General features: G+C 43.4%; 1 long non-coding RNA gene across 1 annotated transcript; it reads right to left on the bottom strand.

Annotated features, from left to right (window-relative positions):
• Positions 1-311: 311 nt before the first annotated feature.
• Positions 312-14,716, bottom strand: LOC118175591. The gene is made up of 3 exons (XR_004755030.1): positions 14,172-14,716; positions 6,327-6,379; positions 312-1,178 (listed from the first exon to the last, which is right to left on the bottom strand). It is a non-coding gene; the product is annotated as an uncharacterized LOC118175591 (long non-coding RNA).
• Between the last annotated feature and the right edge of the window lie 4,845 nt (positions 14,717-19,561).

The raw sequence follows: 19,561 nt of genomic DNA, 5'->3' as shown, positions 1-19,561 counted from the left end.
GCGGCCGGGAGCCTGGCCCGGCAGTGGTCCCGCAGCGCCGGGGCGACCTGGCCGGCCCCTGGGCTTCTTCTCTGCTCGGGAGCCTGCGGCACGGCCGGTCCCGTCCCGGGCGCAGCGGGGGCGAGCGCCCACCTCCCGGGGGCGGGCGGGACGCCGAGCGCGGAGCCCGGGCCGGGGGCACCCCCGAGCCATCGGGAGCTCCGCGCCCACCGGTCGCCGCCCGCTTCTGAAGCTTGTCCCGGCGCTGCCGGAGGTGCGCCGAGCTCGACGGGGCTCCCGTTTTGCACGGCCACAACCGGCGCTCTTGCACTGCTTGTTGCTCCTCACCGGGAGGAATGCAAAATGAAGACCGAACGTAGGAAGAAGAAAGAGAGGGCTTTGTATATAAGACAGTATAACTTTCTACGTAAGTTATTAATAGTTACCAGAAAATATAAGTTGTAGGCAGTTGTGTTACATTATCTGGTCGGGCTTTTCTGCCGTGGGTCTCCAGGACTAGATTTGTAAATAGAAAATAATCACATGAAATGGGGAAATACCAGAAAGAGTGCAAATAAATAGTGCTGTTAACCTTGCCGGTCCATGCACTCCCTTGAATAGCAAAGCCGAGGGCTCCTTTCTGGTTTATATTAGTGATTATTGCACTGTCATTAAAGAATGCAGGGATGGAAATATTTGCTTCGGGACTCTAAGCACACACAGTACAGCAAGAGGGGAAGAAATCGTTGGTGTGTGTGTGCCTCACATAAAGAGAAGAAGTGCCAAAGCAAAAACCCAGAACAGCCAAAAGCAGGAGAACCTGCATGGGGAAGACTCCGTTCCCTGCTCCACTGTGCAATCCCGAGCGCCGGCAGAGCTGCTCCTGACTCTCTCCATTTCATATCCATTTTGCTTACAGGCTACTGCTTCCAAACTCCGTAACACACATCTGGCAGTTTGTCATGAAGAGCAGTTGCGTGATGTAATTCCACAACATGACATGTTCTCACCTGATGCCAACTGATCACTGTAAAGATGCACACGAAGCTGCAGGCTCTTCTGGCAGCATTTTCTTGTCCTCTCTCTTCCTCTTGCATGTCTGCATTTATCTGACATGCTGGATGCTGGCAAGACAAGACTTGGAGCAGCCCTCGGAGGTCTTTATTAGAAGTCAGGGCTTCGATCAGCGAATACCAGCCCTATCCTTTTTTTTTTTTTTTTTTTTTTTTTTTTTTTTTTTTTTTAACCAGCTGCCCTCACCGTTTTCCTCAACTGCGTTATCTGCTCATAGTTCCGTCCCCCTGAGGAGCCAGGAGGCATGGGAGAACACTTCCCCCACCCCTTGACCCCACCGTTATTCATAAGCACAAAACCTACTATTTCTCGTTATCTCAGAAAGTAAGTGTATATAAATTCGTTTGGAATTGCTCTTCAGTCAGCTGCCACTTCTAATGGTGTTTTCCTAAAAGAAATCAGCTAATCCCAAGGTTCAAAGGTTGTCACAAACAATAAACACTTTCACCTTTAGCCTCATTTGGACAATGGCAGATGAGCCAATTTGACACTCCTCTTTGCACCACAGATTTGCTCCCCTAATTATTTTACCATTCTTACTCTTGGTCAGAATAGAGGAACGCCTAATATCTGCATTATTTTATTTTATTTTATTTTATTTTATTTTATTTATTTATTTATTTTGCTAGAGAGACGGCTCTATTGTACACTCCGGTGTCCTGTAGCTCTGCACGTAGAAAATCGAGAACAATCAAAGGGCAACGGAGCTGGTTTGATTGCTCCCAGCCGAAGTCTCATTTTCCCTCTTCCCCTAGAGATATCCTGGGTATCTGTGGAGTTCAATATTTGTATAATACGCGGGGAGAAGAGGTATTTCCCAAGAACTGTCAGGTCATCTGATAAAAGTGTGGCAAAGCAGTCACATTTACCACAGATTTGAAGCACCCTTTCAACCTGAGTCAAAAGGGACTAAAAAGCAGTGAAGTGGAAGAGTGGATGGAGAACTTCAAAGTGATTTTCAATGTGATCTCAGTGGACATGAATGCATTTGGTCGCAGTCTCAATCACTTGAAAACCTGGGTGATACATAACCTGGGTGATACATGCCATCCCCTCCCCTACTTCCCCCTTCAAATGATGATCTTACACTTCTGAAGCAGCACGCATTATGATTTCGCTAGCATGAATTATGATTTGTTCAGTCACTTACCCACAGAAAGTTAATTCTTCCCCCCACCCCCCACCCCTTTCCTAAATCAGGATTTCCTTAACGCCAAGGGTTGAAAAAATCAGACCCAAGAAGCCTGTCATATAAACCAGTAGATAAAGGGATTTACATTTCTGATTTGGGATGCAACATTATGATTAGAGCAACTGGGTTATTGAACTAAAGTGGAAAAATATGTTCTACAAGCCTAAGTGACCACCACATCTTTAGAAGACCTCAGCTCAGGAAAACATCCCAGTGCAGCACAGCATTTCAGCCTGTGCTTAAGAGCTACGCTGAATATGACAGGCTCGAAGAGAAGGTGGGGTGAGGGAAAGAGAGCCTTCCTCCTCGCTCCCGTGAGCTGCCTTTGCAGGCTTTTCCAGTCCCAGCTGTGCATATCTTCCAGCAGAAACTCACAATTTGCAGCAGCTCCCAAGAGCCCCGGCAGCAGCAGGCAAGCTGCCCCGTGTTGGGCAGGAGCCAGGCACAAGCTAGGCTCCTGCTCCTCAGTGCCTGCTGAGATAGAACCTCCCGGAACAGATAGCTAGGCTCACGTTCTTAAGTATCAACAGCATAAGTGCCTGGGGTTTGATTTTTGCTAGTGTCAAGGAATAAACCCATTGGTCATAAAAATTAGGGTAAGACTGAATGTATTGATGTATAGTTACACTATATATTACAGATTATAAGGTTACTCAGGAGACTAATGCAGTATATTAAAGGGATTCTCATGTCCCATTTTCCTCAGCTATGAAAGCTGGTGAAGCGACAGGATCCACGGTCATACACATTTAGACTCGTTCTTCTCTAAAATCGCTCCATGTGATAAAGCAAGGAAAGCATCAGATACCAATTACATGATTTCAAAGTCATACATATATTGCACACTCCCCAGTTCATTTTTTTTTTTTCCTGACATCTTTCACACTTGAAATTCACACTGACATCCTTCGCACTTGAAATTATCCTTGACTTTGTGTAGAGCTGCAATCAAAGACACTAAGAAAAGTGTGGTTAATTAGTAAAATAAGATAATAGGAAGACACTAAGATTCTGCTATTAAAATAGGAAGGGACAGTTGTAAAGCCTGTAACAGTTTGAACTTTCATGCTCAGTTTGCCAGAGAAGGTAGGAAAAAAAAAAAAAAAAAAAAAAAAAAGGTTGCACCACATTAACCTGTCGTTATGAACTCTTAGAGCATCTCTTGTTGCCAGCGAAGCCACTTCTCACTGAAGCAACTGCTGTCATTTTAAAATATCTCTGGATTCAGCACCCAAGGACAGATAAGATGACACCAGGGCCCCCATTATTTCTGGAGGGGATGACACCTCTGCCATAGGCATGGGTGAGCGAGCTGCTGTTCAAGGACTGGGCTCTCTGCAAAGAGGTAGAGGGAGGGTATGACAAAAAACGGAACTCTGAATTTAGGTGCTGGAAAAAGGCTGGGAAGAGGCAGATAACAGGAGCCATGAAGACTGAAACACGATACAAGTGGGGAGGAATTTTAAGGGTAACCTTTTGTTTCATTTTGTCAGGTGAAAGACATGCAGAGCAGTTGTTATTGATGTCCAAACAGAGTTTTCAGTGCTGAGATGTACATCTGGAAACATCAAGTGTCCACCAACAAGAACATACACTTCTGAAATATAATTACCTTGGAAAACTAGCATTTTAATTTCAATTACAATTGTTCTATGAGAGACAGATGTGAACTGTTAAAAAGTTTATAACATGGTTTAACAGTAAAAAAAACAAATATTAATGAAATGCATTTCACTGATGGGATTTGATTGGCATGCTGTATTAATTACAGGCCTTTCACCTCTGAAACTGCTGTTCTAATCCTGTTGGTGCTCAGGGAAAACAATTTAAAACTTGTTTATATATTCTAAAATGATATAAGCATCTTAGAGAAAAAGGACTGAATTACAGCATTGGTTTCACTATAGATGAATACTTTAAAAGGAACATCTGCCATCGTATACATCCCAGGCATCCTACAATCCCAATACACCTTGAACACCTACAGAGACTACTACATGCAAATAATATCTATCAGACTCTTAACTTGGAGTGCAAATTAAAATGGCAAGAAAGTTTATCTAGCACCATCCGGCCAAGACCTGCAGATCATCTCTCTACCAGCAGGTGGAGACAAGAACATTAGAGCATTCAAAAATAAATGAAAGGAAATTGATTTCCGTATCACTAAGCCAATGTGCTAAAAACACATCATTTATCTTTAAGATTATCACAAGAGTGGTTTAGAGGCATAGGATCTTAAACCGTTCTTTATTTTTATTCCTACTTGCTAAAGCAGAGGGTACCATCTGATCACATTTATTTTATTTATTTATTTTTCAGCCAGACGTAGTAAGAACTTTCTTAACCTCCAGGGTAAAACATTAATTCAGCTTGTGTGTGTAGCTAGGGACTTTGCTGAGCTTCTTTGCCGAGCATTCGACATGGAGTTAGTGCAGATGGAAAGAGAAGGGGCAGACAGCCCCTGACCATGGAGCCAGAACAAACATTAGCATTCGCGCTCAAGGGACAGTCTCTGACTGCGCAACCCAAGTCACTCCTGGCTTTAGCAGAGATGCTCTGCCTGCTTCCAGCCTTGGGTACATCATGTTCTTGTGCATCCACAAGCAGGGAAACAGCAATGTTCTCTCTCCTGTCTATACCTTGGAAGAGTACATACTGCTGTGCCATGCTCTGTGCAGTACCCACATCTGGCAGACCACTGGAGAAAACAGCTGAAGGAGACTACTAAAGGGAGAGTGTTTTAACCCTTTCCATAGGTAGGAAATTGAAATAGTGGATAAACCATTTATTTAGAGCCCAGAGACCTCAAGTACACGAGTTCTTTGGCTCTTAAGCTTTGACCAAGCTAACATTTGACCACAATACACAAAAGAAAACCACAGAATGAGCACTACCAATCAGCAAGGATGACAGGCATTACAAGCAGCCTAAATCCTAAAGTAACTCCCCCTCCCCCAAACTTCTGCACTTTCCCTACTTGCACAGGGGATTGCATCTTATGTAATGGAGACCTGCACAGAGAGCGGGTGGCCTATGATCAGAACTAACCACTGCAAAAGCCCTGTGGAAGCCGAAGCCATCAGCATAACACACAGTCCAATTTAATTAAAAAATAAATAAATAAATAAATAAATTGCAGATGACAAAGATGTGTTTTTCTCTGTAGTACAAAGACAGACACTTAAAATACAATAATGTAGTAAGTAACTTAGCCCCTATCACAAAATGGAAGTGAGAAAAACAAAAACGTAATCGGATAATATTTTTAACCATAAAACCGATTTTAGTCTATTCTATACTTTCTATGGCAGGGTATTTTATGTGATTTGGATACAACTCTGCTAGCACATTAAAATTTATTGGCCTTGAAAAAAATGGATGCATCACTGATGATAGAGACTTGGTGTTATACTGTCAATACACATTTTATGTGATCTCTGTCTTAAATACAATTCAGACCTTTGGACTCCATACAGAGTTGGACTTCAGCCTTTTCCTGTAATTATTTGGTGTCTTGTTAACATTTTATGGGCATGTCTGTTTAAATAAACTTATTTGATGTGCATTTATTTTGGCTGTGGCCTGGTGTATAGGATGGATGTGCTTTTCTTTGTCTTTTATAAGAAATCAAAGTAAAGCTGAACAATGGAACTGCAAGGGAAATAAATTTAAATATAGTGTTTGTTTCATTTAACAACAATACAATACAGTTCAAATCAAGTGGACCTAACAACATTATTTATGAGGAAGTAATTATCCAAATGTTCTACACTTAGCATATAAATATTACACCTGTAAAGCAACTTTTTTATTTTTATTTTTTCCAGTTACATTGAATGAATGTTGCATTTGAGCACAACAGGCATAATTGATTTGCAGTAATGGACTGTGAAAAAAGCTCAAATTTTAGAGGGCTTTTTAAAACTGTCCTTCTACTCTATTTTTATATGTCTTCTGAACACTTCTGGAAGAAATAGAATATTTTCATGTGCACCCTATGTGCATTAAGGGAGATTATTTGTTTCAGCAATTGGCTCCAGCATGCAGAAAAGAGAACCCAGGAAGAGCAGCCACTCACCCCTCTGCAACCACCTGTGCTGATGTTAATACCCTCAGCACTTTCCAGGGAACCTGAAAAGGGAAAGAACATGCGGGTTCCTTTCTTGGCATTACTCTTCCATCACCAGAATACACTCAACCAAAGAGCCCAACAGATCCAGTCAAGTTCTGTTTAAAAAACTCATTTAACTATATAGACTGTGCATTCTCCAAAGCTTCAGTAAATCATCTGCTGCTACCACTGATCATATACCAATGATGTAAAAGTATGTTCTGTGGTAATTATGACATACCTGCCAGCCTTTGCCCTCAAGATTCCAAGATATTAAGTGATGCTGACCTTATAACATATGAGTCAGGCTCAGGAAGGGAGGAAGGTAATAGCAGAGAAAGCTCAGAACATTATTTTCTTTCCCTATTCTTTACACAGAAAGGTTCCCAATAATTTTTTAAATTTCAGATGCTGAAAATAAAACAAATACAGAAACAAGAAGAACCATACTAAATTACTCCTTGCCTTTCTTTATAACCATATGACATTCACAAGGACAGAAAAATGCAGAGAGATATTTGCTGACCACTAAAAAACAGCAGCTTCCAAAATGAACAGCATCTACATAAACAACATTCAAGAAAAGCTAGAAATAATTAGATACATTAAACAAATAAATATTCTCAGTTTCTTTGAAATGCAGGGAGGATTTAACACTGTCTCTTTTATCACTTCAGTGCCAGTAACAGTACCTTTAACAAACCGCTGTGAGTTTCTCAGAGGCTTGCACATACTGACGGTCCTTTTCTCTGCTCCCTAACAGCACTCTGCCCTGCCATCCTTGTTTCACAAGAGGCAATTGTTCCTGTCGTTTTTTTGCTGAGATCTCATCCAAGCACATCAGCCCCAACTCTGCAGAGCTGTGGGTTCAGCAGGGTCAGCAGCATCCATCAGTGAGTGAAAGGGACTGGGCCAGGTAAGGAACTTGCACTTCCTTCTTCATGAGGTGCAACTGGGGACTGAGCAGGAGAACTCATGGAAACCATCAATTAATTCAGTAAATACACTGCATAGAAAACAGACTTCTGTGAGAAATTCTGTTTGTTTGGCTGTTGTGGTTTTGTTTTTTTGTTTTTCCCAGGTTTTCCATTTTTCTTGCTAAGTAAGGATTTTTATTTCTACAAACATGGAGACACATTGATGCAAGCAGAGTTATACGTATTGTAAAATATGCCTTGGGCAAAACATTGTCATTCTAACATCTTTCTCAATGAACTAGGCTGATTGTCAATGCGGACATGGCTTTTCATTTTAGTATAACAGGTACTGATGTACTGTGTACTCAGTGTGCAGAAAAGACCTCAGAAAGAAATTTTCCACTGTTTTCCAAGCAATTATGATCCTTTCTCCCCACAGACTACTACTGTCATATTGTAGCAGAAAGAAGCAAAAGAAAAGGCATACATGTCCACATAGGCATCACAGCTTTTGGAATTCAGTCATACTTTTCCTGCTTTTTAATCCCTGTATTCTCTGTATTACATCTTGCACAGTAGTAAAGTGCTATTCCTGGGTTCTCGTCTGATGCTTTCTTATGGTCAATACAATGAAAGAAAAGGGCTGCTAAGAAGGTACAGTCAAATTAAATCACAGTCATGAAGTTGGAAAAGATTACCAGAAATCACAAAATATGACAAAAATAACGGATGACTTTGGGGGATAAATTTATATGTGAGCACTTACACCAATGCAACCAGCATTAAGAGTTTTCAGATTGACATTCTTACACCCTAAGCCTTTTGGAATAGGGTTTTGCTGAGGATACTTCCTGCATGCCACAGCTTTGTAAACTGATTGGTTAATGTTTCATTGTTATTCATCAACCACAGTTTGTTCAAATCAGACATCTCCACAGCAAGTTTGTGCAAGCCTTCTACAGAGGATGAATTTCACCTCCATTGCACTGGCTGCTATGGCTCCAAAGAAGCAATTTTCTATGGGGAAAGACTGTGACTGTTGATGATAGCATTGATACTGCATCTGCTCTCTACTTCCCAAAATATGTCACATCAAGCTCTGAGATGATGAGCTTAATTATTTAAAGCCCAGCTGAATAACCTTCTAGGGCCCACTGAGAAATAATGAATATTTCAGTGCTCAAAACCCTATTGCTATCCTCACAGACTACTCATCTTTCACTTCTCAGAAAAATAATACAACTGTCCCCTTTGCTGTCTCCTGTACATATCATCCTGCAGAATAAACTGGTTCCAAATCTTTATTTTTCCAGAAGTCACTGTTTGCCACTGGTTATTGTATTGGCAGAGCTACATGTAACTATTTCCTATATTACTTTCAAAGCATCAGAAACTAAACGAGGGATTCTTTTCTAATCAGGTCAGATCAAAAGCTAAACCTGCACCATCAGAGAAACAAACTCCTGTTTCTTTTCTCACTTAGCTCCATCTACTGATAATACAGCAGATCGCACATGGCTACAGAGCTGCACTACACATACCAGACATGCTCTGTCTTCCATCAATAATAATTTCAAGGTTAATTTTTCAAGAGATTAGAAAAAAATGCTATTGAGGGAAAGACAAGTGATTGTGTATGTTTACCCCACGGGGTTTTTACATCAGAAGTGTGAAGTGAATTACAGGGTACAATAACCCAGAGGAAAGTTAGCCTCTTACTGGTGAAAAGCATTTTGGATCCCATTCAATAATCCACTGTGAGACCACACATCAGAATTGTATTTATTTACACAGCCAGTTGAAATGGAGCCTGTAAGGAGGATCCCAAGATCAGAGGCAAGATGCAGTTAAGATCTGAGAAAAGGCAGTGTTTGTGGGCAGAAATAGTGAAGAGTATACATGAGGCCAGATCTAGTAGCCTTTGCCCAGGCAAAATTCCCACTGAACTGAATGGGTTGAAGTCACTCGGTAATTTGCCAGAGAAAGGCTTGTTAGCTCAAGCCTCTGGGTAATTTTCCTGTGATGTGCATGCCAGTCTGCTTTCACAAGTGCTGGCACTCCGTCTTCCCCTGGCTCTTCTGAGTTAATTCTCCATTTTGCTAAGAATTTAACCATGGAGCCAAGTCGTTCCCCTGCCCTCTCCTCAACCTTCCTGCTCCCTACCTCTGTGCATACCAATCAAACAGGTGATAAAATTGTACATTTTATTTAGTGGTACTGTTTGATTATCATTATTTTGTTGATCTGTGCTGCAGGACATTCTTATTAGGACATTATTACTGTTAAGGAAAAAAAAAAAAAAAAAAAAAAAGGAACATGAGATTGGAAAAGCCTGTCCTCATTTATACCCGAGCAAATTTTTTGGGGACAAAATGCTGGAACCCTTATTCAGGAATAAAATAATAACATATATATGTATAAATCAAGCTCTTAAAATTCATTCATTTGGCTCAAAACCAATAAGATCAATAAGAAATGCTTGAGTTTTCCTCCTGCCCTTGGAGTAGTCAGGGTCATATTGCCAGCTTTTAGCTCTAAGTATGGGGACTAGAATCGCACATTTTAAATTAAACACTAGGAGTCCCATATAGCCTCATGGCTCCTGGAACTGGGACTTTAAAGCACTATTAAATCCCATGACACCTATGCTAAAACCCCAATACTGTATATGGGGCTGGGTCATACTCTTTTAAGAAAAGGCTGAATGAAAGCTGAGTAGGAAATAGCCACATTTTTGCCTTTTTTATTTTCACTTTGGAACAACAAAGAGAGGTTTTGAGAGCTCATGTTTTGCAGAACATAGAAGAAAAAGCATAGTTCTTATCAGGGCAAACAGCTTCAAGAAGAAGCAGACACTGCCAACCACTTCCCTGCCCCATGGTGCCCTTCTCCTAGCACTGGGCATATGCTCCAAAGTGAAACTTGCTCTACTTATGTTAAACTGATAGTGCAAGTAGTAAAGTCTTTTCCCTTTTGGTTTAAATGAATCCTTGCCACTTAAGTTCATGTTTATTTTTATAATATGGACTCTATGTCGTTTATTGCTCCCAAAGGGACTCCAAATACCATGATGGTTATGAGTGAACCTGGGAATATACTTCTGAATTACTTGTGATTTATCCTCCTGCTAATGCACATAATAACACAGCTCTTCCAAAGCCTGTTCAAGGCTTTTAATTATTAATTTCTGTACTTTGTGTGGCATCATGTGACAGTTATTGCTGCTGTGGGTGGGAATTACTGTGCCTGTGCTTGCTGGTAACAACTTTGTCATTGGGAATTTTATATTTCAGGCTTGAAACACTGAATAGCTTTGGAATGGCTTGAACCTGTCTACAACAATGGCACAAATGTCATTTAAAACCAGGCCCTCTGCAGTGTCAAGATGCTGAGGAGTGCAGAGCTCAAAGGGAACCATGAAGACAGCGGGAACAAAGGATGTCTCAGGACCTTCACAGCACAGCTGGAAGTGGGGCCACCAGCAAGGATGTGCCACCATGCGACCCTGCCCACGCTGCTTGGACAAGCAGGCTGTGCTCATCTCCAGTGAGAGCAGCCCAGCATTTTGGTTGGTTAACGTCACTAATATTGGTACATGTATTCACATTCGGAGATTCCTGTTTAACAACTGTAGGCTACAGCTCAGCCTTGGCAATAGAAGATGGTGGCTCTTGATTTCACAGACCTGAAGCTTTACACATTAGTTGAAACATCAAGAAATGTCCCCAGTTGCTTGTGAGGCTAGCTTCCACCATTTGCACCCTTACCCTCTGAACACCCAGCATCACAAGAGAATGTTCCTGGTATGTATTTGTACCACAGTCCTGACATGTTCATTTTGTTGGGTCAGAGCCTCAGTGTGCTTCAATCTTCTTGCAAGGGGCCAGTCCCTGATTTCACAGCCAACGGCTTTGTCTCTGCGGCTCTTCCAGGAACATCACATATATCTTGCACACCTTCCAGACTGCCTCAGACTTCACAATTACCTCTTACTAAAGATATTAGAAGAATAGAGTCACTCTACATATAACAAAATCTTTATTTCTCGGTGCTAGCAGCCAATCAGCTCTAATTCCATGTAACTCCTTGAAAATGCCAGCAGGTCCAAATAGTTCTGTTGACTTCAGTATGCTTATCTCCCGTCTGGTAAGATCTGAGGAATTTTTGCAGCAACCTTATAAGCAGCAACATACTGGTAAGCATTCATGTTGCTGAGCAGCACAGGACATGCGTTTTCCTGCTGCAGTGTCTGTGTTGCCCTGTGTGGTGAATGGGACTTGGGGCTTTGCCACACTGCCTCATGCACACAGCTTTTCTCAGGAGAGGCAGGGGTCTTACTGGGGCAGGAACACAATGTACTTGTGCTGTGTGCAGGCCTGGACCCTGCAGAGGAGGCTGCAGGACTGGGTCCGTATGAAGACCTTCAGCAGCAGCTGGGAGAGAAACCCTCCCTCCCCCTTCCTCCTCAGTTACTGAATCTGTTTAAACTAGGGGAGAAGGGTGAGGAAGTGAGACCTTTTGGAGAAGCCACATAGATGTTTGTTTTCCTTGGGGGTTTATATCAACACTGGTCTTGACATTTTGCCTCTTATTATGTGTGGCTCTTTAAAGGGTGAAATAATATTTTCTTTTGCTTGAGAAAAGGACAAAGTTCAGACAAAGCGCTCAACCCAAAATCATTTTCTTCTTTCCCAACAGTTTACACATTGTCTATGCTATGGCTCTGTGTGAAGTGCCACTCTGCAAACAGAGGGAGCTGGTGGGGCCCCACTCCCCGAGGCCCACGCAGGCTGAGTCGCGCGGGGCTTCGCACCCCTCATGCCCTCCTGTGCCACAGGCAGGGGCACAGTCACAAGGCAGGTTCGGTGTGCTGCCTAGCATGGGGCAGATTGACAAACCACTCTGTGAAGTTTGAAAGTCCAGTTTCTTTCTCTGCCCCTCTAATCTCCCTTCATCTGGCACAAGTCTGTTTCCAGCACAGGCTGCTTATCTGTGCACTAAGGTGTTGCTAAAGTCACTAGTCAAACCTTTAGTAGTGACTGGGGTTGGGGTTGTCTTCTTTGCACATTGCCCAGAAAGAGCTTTCACTCTGTTCTTGAGCCTCTTGCTACACAGGGCTGAAAGGGAAGCAGCAGCAGAGATGGAGAAGGGTCAGGCACAGAGGAGGTGCTGCCTCTGAGCAGAAGTCCCAGGCTCAGAAGGAAGCACAGCATAGCCTGTAGTGATGGTTAATTAGGGTCAGCCTAACTCATACAACTCCTCACCTGTATCCTAAAGCAAGCAAAAACTTAGTTAAAATGTCAGTTTTAAAATGCCCCTCAGATTGAAAGAAGAGTCCTCAGAGCAAGAAACCCCAGCTGAACACAAGAGCAGTTCAATGGCTCAGACATGACTGAGAAGCAATTAAGTGAATAACATGGGAAATACATATATCCAGAAGACAAAGATGTGGGGATACTGCTGGTTTCGGAAAGTGGCCAGAGCTTTCAGGTGCTGCCCTCCCCATGGCTTACAGCAGTTGGCTGCCCACTCAACTGGTGGCAGCCCCGCCACCTGCCCAGGGCCCCCTCCTGCCCTGCCCCAGCAGGATCCGGCAGCCACAGCGCACGTGGGGAGGTGAGGGGCTGGGAGTCAAAATGAATTTGGTGGGGCAACTCACACGCCAAAGCCAAAAAGGGCCTAAGCCAGAAGAAAGCGAGTCTGGGGAGGGCTGTTGCTGTGCTGAGTGCTGCTGGTGAAATGCTCTGTCATGGTACGAGCACAAAGACCAATTTTCTTTCCTAACCCATAAACATAAATGTCAGAGCTGTAAGCTGATGGGCTGGCTCTCCTCCCTGCTTTGCTAAACGTGCTGTTGCAAAGCTAAGGACTCTTGACACCATCAGAAATGAGGGTGAAACATTTTCCTAGCTGGCACTGAAAAGCACTGGTGCAGTGAGTGCTGAAGCCAAGCAGATCTTTCACTGCAGAAGGCAAGACCCGCCTCACAACAGCTTCAGCTGGAGATTGGGTTGGCAAATTATCTTTGGCAAGCCACCTCAGCTACTGGCCAGGGAAGTCCCGGTGAAACAGCAGGGGAAATCAAAGATGAAAGCCCTTCCTTGCTCTGACCATGGATTGTGCCATAGTATGTGTGTCTGCCAGTGCACAGTCTCCTGTGTGCTTGCAACCTAAATAATGCCCTTTTCTTATGCACTTGCCTAGGCTTTTAGTGGCCTTTATCTTTTAATTCTACCTGAAGCTATAAGTGATAATGCTAGGGTAAATAAAATATTTGCTACCTGGGAAAACTGTTGACATTTCTTATCAGCATAAAATTGTAGCTTATTTCTGAATTTGATAAGGTTAGCCACTTCTATTGCCCTTTGTAGACAAATCTTACTTTGTGAAAGATCTGAGGGTTTGTTACACTCATTAAAAAGATAAATATAATATTTTAATTGTTACACACTAATTGCTATGGATACAGAGCACTGCATTATAAACACATTACATTACTCATTTGCAGAATTATTTTACTCTAATATTTCATTGTAACCTATGAAATCTACATAGTGTGATATCAAGTGAAAACAGACCCATATAATAATCTGCAAACCTCTGGTAGTAAAATAGGATTTTTCTCTAACTCATGCATTTCTAGTTCAGACATATTTTTTTTATTCAGTGTTCTCTTTAGGAATGTGCTTCACAGAGAGACAGTCTTCAAGCAGTACAAGCCCATAAAATATGCATCAACAAAAAGTTAGCAAATGTTTTATAATGTCACATAACTAGTTGTGATAAGAAATGAACAGAGACTGTGCTGTGCCCTCCAGGGTGCAATGGAAAGGCTTACCCCGCTATGATGTAGCTTACCCAAGTGACTCCGAAGTACGCAATGCATTAACATTACCTCAAAACAGCTGTTCAAATGCTGTAGGACATGCAGCAGACCTCTGACCTGCAGGTGAAGATGGAATGAATGCAAATCATAATTTCCCAATTATTTTGGGGTGAAATGTGACACTGGAGTTAGTGCTCACCAATCAGGTTAACAAGTTAGCTGAAAATTTATCTTTCTGTACTTGAATTACTGGGAAATCGTCTTGCTGCCCTGATGGAAGAGATATGGACCGTCACCCATTTACAGAAGGGCTGCAGGAGCTGAATGCCAGTCCCTGGCACTGCGGCATCCCCTGGGTACTGCTGGGGTGCTGCTATCCTGCGTGTGGCTGAGGGCAGGGGCACAGCCCCAACCATCCTTGCCTTCAGGGCCAGCTGCAGCCCAGTGCTGCAACTGCACAGCATCACATTGTTCTGCCTCACACACGTGAAACTGGGCCAGCATGGCCATGCATCTCTGTCTTGGAGGCTCCAAAGAGGTCCTCTTTGCTGGGCATTTACCTACAGACAGCAAGGGCAGCTTGTTGCAGAACAAAGAACAAGCAAGCAGTTCAGGAACTCTCTGCGAGGTTGCAGGAAGACCTGGAGGCTGCTCCCAGGAGCACGGCTGCAAGAGGCAGGGGGAGCAGAAGGCCAAGAGACCCCCTGCCCTGCACCACAGCACATGGATGGGGCCGCACCATGCCAATGAGGACCGTAGCATCCACAGAGCAAACGTCTCTTCCCCCAGATAAGTGCACAATAATTTGAGCATCCTGTTAAAGCTATAATGGTGTTCTGGGTAAAGGCTGACACTTCTTTGAGTTTAACAGCTCATGGTAAATATGGTGTATGTTGTCAGGGTAAGATTTATCCTTCCCTTTCATTCTACCAGCTGTCAAATGTGTTTGATTTTTCTTAGGCTTTGAGTGTAGCAGGAATTTAGCCAATAAGTACAACTGATGATGATTTTCACTTCAGTCTCAAGCATCTGCCATTCATAATGAAGCCTGATTAAAAATGTAAGAAGATTATTTTTAGTTTCAGAATGTGGCAGAGCCTAGCTGTAAAACATGGTGCAAGGCATGACTAATTAATTACAAAAAAATCAAGGTATATCAAGCACCATAAAGCGAGTGAATGCTCCCATAGTGCTGCCTTGGCTGTGACGTACCCTGTGTGCAGAGCACAGTGAAGCAGGCATGCCTCTTGTGCAACTGCCAACTCTTCATTTTCCATTGCAATTTTTGCTTTTCTTTTTTGGTCTTTCTGGCTCTGAGTCTCAAGTTTGTAACTCCCCGCCCTGTGAACAACTCTGGTATGGTTTTAGTGCCTGGTAATCACTCAGAAAACAATGGGGGAAAATGCAAGAGCAGCTCTCCAGGTGGTGGCAGGAGCAGACAGGAGCAGACCCTTCCTTCAGGGTGGCTCAGTGTATAGAGAGGGGCCTCCCCTTGGTACTGAACAGGGCCCACGGCAGTTGGGTCCCCAGAGTCTCCCTGTGGCGGGGCCCAGTGAGAGCCACAGCTATAGCCACCGCATGCAAGGGCTGAACCCACTGCTGCAGCCTGCCTACCTCCTTTGCTGTTCTCCCGGAGGAACGTTAAAAAGAGCTTTGGGTAGAAACTGCAGCCAGTGGGAGGCTGCAGGGCTGAGCATTGACCCAACTGCTGCTCATGCAGAAAGGTGGCTGGAGGCAGTGGGACAGGCATGGGGCTGTGGCACAGCCACCATCTCCAGCTCTGGCACTGGTGGCTCCCCTGACCATCACACTGTTCACTCCTGAGTATTTAGTGTATGCAAATGCAGTCAGTGAGGATTTGTTGTGTTAGAGATTCACTTACTTTTAGTAACTTTATAAAACTACCCCTGGTCTCTTGGAAGAAATTGAAATTGACAGGCCTGAATTGTCTGATAATAAATTTATCAAGATGTTAATGATCATCAGCTTCTCTGTGTACTACTTGGCAAAATCACTACAGGTCTTCCTATTAGCTGGAACTGCTACCCATTTAGGACTTGCTTTGAAATTTTATCTTTCCATCTTGTTTTCTGTTTCCTCCTCTTTTTTTTTTTTTTTTTTTTTTTTTTTTCTCCAGAGACCTCATCTGTTTGCCAGCATTCTCTGATCAACATCTCTCACGTGTTTCCTATTAAGGCTATGATGTGTCTAGCCATTTTACTTCTTCTGCCCTTTTAAGTGGTGTCAGTCTTTTTGCTTTGCTACTAGTTGCCTTTTATCTCTGCAGTCTCCAATTCTCAGCGCACATCATTACCTAACTCTTGAACTATCTTTTTCTTACTCGCTGTGACAAATCTTGGAGGCCTGTGGCAAGCCCTTGCCAGGGTGTAGCTAACAATGCCTGGCCAGCCCTCAGAAGTGGTTTTCTGTGAGTAACCAGAAACTCCCTGCTTATGTGACCTCAGTTCTGGCCATGGGTAGGCATCTCTTGTGTTGGGCATCATCTGAGCACAAGATGCTCTGCCAAACTCAAGCAGATCTCTACTGGAACTAAAGTACAGAAGCCTTCATTCGTACTGACCCTGAGCCCAGGATGGCAGTTGGGTTCACACCTGATCCTATCCATCTGCTCCCCAAATGGCAGCATGCCGGGGTCCTCTTTACCACATTGCAGGGCAAAGCATATGGCTGGCTGCGGAGCCCGAGCCACAGCTGAAGGATGGTGCTGCCACTTCAAAGCTCTTGCTTAAAACAGGAGAAAAAATAATTGGTCATTGTCCAGAATTGATCAGGGTATTCCTTATGGCCTTGTGTGCTATCTTTGAGTGTGAAAGCTTTTTTGAGGTCTCTATTTTAGCTATCCTCTTTGCTTTTGTGATTATTTTCTTCCAGGCTCTTCTCTTTCTATTTGTTTTCCTGCAGTGTGTACTGTGTATGGTCACCTTAATGTCCAACATATTTATCTGTACTTCATGCTGCATTTAATCCAGAAGTGGGTGTCACTAATGATACACAAAAAACACCACAGAGCACCACATAACCTCAATCTGTAACTCACTATGGATAATATTATCCTACACTGTTACCAAGAACAGCTTCCAAATACAGCTTCCCACAACCTGGGCTCCAGGGCCTCCCTTATCTCCGGAGCAGGTAATCTTTCATCCCAGCTGGTGCAGCCCTTCTGCTGGCATTAGGCTCTGATACTCCCAGAGACCATTCCTCAGAGCTAATCTGGGTGCAACAGATGCTATCTGGTACCTGTGCAGACAAAATTATTAAAGGTCTCATCTGTGGGCAGTGGACGTACGTTACCCAGCCCACTGTCTCTGCAGGTCCTTGGGGCATGCCAGAGATGACTGACAATGGCAACCCCAGTTTGAAAAGAAATGCTAGACTTGCTAGCTGGGAAATTCAGGGGGACTGGCAGGTAGCACACAGCATTAAAGCAGGTGAGAGGCAGCACACACAGCTGTTTCTGGGGCTGCTGGTGCTGCAAATTAGAACACCTTCAGCAAGTTGGCTTACAATGGCAGAAGGCTCAAAATCTTGACTTTGAGCTAGCAGAGCTGTTCTTCCCATGCCCGTCGTATCAGGCACTGTGAGACAGGATGACCAGCTGCACCCATATGCATGTGCCCCATGCTGTCCCCTCTTGTGCACGAGCACATGTCCCCTCCACCAGCCCCACTGACTTCCTCTCTGTTCTGTTCAATAATTTGCTGCTGGGGGCCAATGGCAAAGACCAGTGGCCAAAAATGACAATGAAATTTTCTGCAGCCGATGTCCAAGTAAACCTCAGGACTGGAAGAAATCAAACCTCTACTTCTCTCTGTGTCCAGTTTTTCCTATGAAAAACATGACAAAATGAAAAATCCCCCTGTGAAAGCTTCTATAAAATAAAAGAGTCAGATTCCATCTGTTCTAGAGGACTGGATTGTAAAGTCTTATTTTAAACTACTCTGGTCTGTTTAATGGCAAAGGCCCTGGATAGCACTTACTAGAATTAATCAGAATTCCGTGAAGATATTATTTTTCAATTCAAAAAGAAAGAAATATTCATTTGGGGTGATTCCAGCATACAAACGTTAATTTTTCTTATACCAGATTATGAATTAAAAAGATATTTTTAAATCTAAATGCAACAACAATAAAGGTTTTAGAAGTTTTTCTAAAGGAAATCATAAAAATCCAACCAGAACTGACATTTTCCATAACAAAATTAGTTTCAATAACAATTTATTTTGAAAAAAAAAAAATCAATTCTGGCATTATGCATTTCTAGTAGCTCTGTTACAAATATGATTTCCAATTAGAGTAAACAAAGAGAAACCTTTTTGTAAACAAGTTCCTTTCTGTGCTTGTGATTGTGCCCCACTGACAACAACCAGCACTTTCTGCAGCATCTGGGAAGCCCTGTGCAGATGACAGCTGATGGAGATCCTCCTGCACTTCCCACTAGGGAAGCACATGCTCCTGATTCCCATGCTCAGAGCTCATTACTGCTGCTGCTGCTATTGGGAAGTTGCAAGAGAGCCTGCAGGGTAGCTGCCTGGCAATGGTGAAAAGCTCACAGAACTTTGGGTTGGTAACAGGATCTGCATGTTCCACTTTAGAAGGAAGGCCCTTCCCCTCCACCTGTAACATGGTAATTCTGCCTGTGTAAATTTTTTACCACTGAGACTGTCACCACGTGCCCTCACAGCAGCTCTGGGCCACGCTGCATCCAGGGGAACCGTTGCAGCACTGTTAGGACTTGTAACGCTCAGCAATACCCAGCTGCTTCTACATGGCCTGGGAAGGGCCTTTTCCAGCGTTTCTGCTCCTTACATAGTGATGTGCAACAGGACAAGCCTGCATACTCCACAGCTTAGGTCCTGTAATACCACGGTCACCCCATTCAGCAGAGTGCTTTGAAAAACTGAAAGCCTTTTGGTGGCTGAGGATCCTGAAGTGGTGCACAGTGACATCTTCCACAGCCTGTGGTGGTATAGGCATTCCTGTCTCCAGGAGCTAAAACACCACAACAATACAATTTCACCTGGCCCTTCTCATTAGCTTGCCAAGCTTGTGCTTGAAAGATTCACCGTGAGCAAAGCAGTAACTGGAGTAAAAGTACAAAGCTGCTTTTGTCCTAGCTGGAAAGAATCTATCCATTCCTTCTTAAAATAAAATAAAATAAAATAAAAGCACAAAGCTTTATATTTTTGTAAGAATAAGTGAAGCAGAAGACAGCAGGCAGTCTCTTTGCACAGATCTGTTCTTGGTGGGCAAGTGCTCTTGGCTTCACCATGCACCTGTGCATGCAAAGCCTCTGGCATTTATCACAAAATGCCACAGGAAGGGGGGTGCACAGCGACACCAGCAATGCTGAGAAATCACAAGACAGTCCTCATTTTTCAAGTGCAAAGTGAGTGATAATTGTTTAAGAATTCAGCCCTGCACACTGAACTAGAAAG

The sequence above is a fragment of the Oxyura jamaicensis genome, chromosome 17 (genome assembly GCF_011077185.1).
Source record: "Oxyura jamaicensis isolate SHBP4307 breed ruddy duck chromosome 17, BPBGC_Ojam_1.0, whole genome shotgun sequence".
In the NCBI taxonomy this organism is placed as follows: Eukaryota; Metazoa; Chordata; class Aves; order Anseriformes; family Anatidae; genus Oxyura; species Oxyura jamaicensis.
This window is presented reverse-complemented; position numbering and strand designations above follow the sequence as displayed.